Here is a 535-nt window from a genome sequence, read left to right on the forward strand (position 1 = left end):
GAATGACATTATTGCATCGTAAGAAGGTTAGTACTGTCTTGTAATCACCATCAAAAGTAGATGAGCTTTTATTTTTGAAAGAATATCAGATTTACTTAACTTCTAGAGGAGATGTGGGAGAGATATTTACGTTTTCGAATTATATGTATGACTCCCAGAATGATATTTTCACTCTGCAGCGGAGTGTGCGCCGATATGAAACTTCCTGGCAGATTAAAACTGTGCGCCCGACCGAGACTCGAACTCGGGACCTTTGCTTTTCGCAGGCAAGTGCTCTACCATCTGAGCTACCGAAGCACGACTCACGCCCGGTCCTCAGGAGACGAGATACTGGCAGAAGTAAAGCTGTGAGGACCGGGTGTGAGTCGTGCTTCGGTAGCTCAGATGGTAGAGCACTTGCCCGCGAAAGGCATAGGTCCCGAGTTCGAGTCTCGGTCGGGCACACAGTTTTAATCTGCCAGGAAGTTATATGTATGATACTTGTTCAACTTACTCCTTTTCTCTTGAACTTTCTTATGTATTCTTTCTGCTACGT

General features: G+C 45.0%; 1 non-coding gene across 1 annotated transcript; it reads right to left on the bottom strand.

The window, feature by feature from the left end:
* Positions 1–222: 222 nt before the first annotated feature.
* On the bottom strand, positions 223–297 carry Trnar-gcg (transfer RNA arginine (anticodon GCG)). Its single transcript has one exon. It is a non-coding gene; the product is annotated as a tRNA-Arg (tRNA).
* Positions 298–535: the final 238 nt, after the last annotated feature.

This window comes from Schistocerca cancellata, chromosome 9 (genome assembly GCF_023864275.1).
Source record: "Schistocerca cancellata isolate TAMUIC-IGC-003103 chromosome 9, iqSchCanc2.1, whole genome shotgun sequence".
Lineage (NCBI taxonomy): Eukaryota > Metazoa > Arthropoda > Insecta > Orthoptera > Acrididae > Schistocerca > Schistocerca cancellata.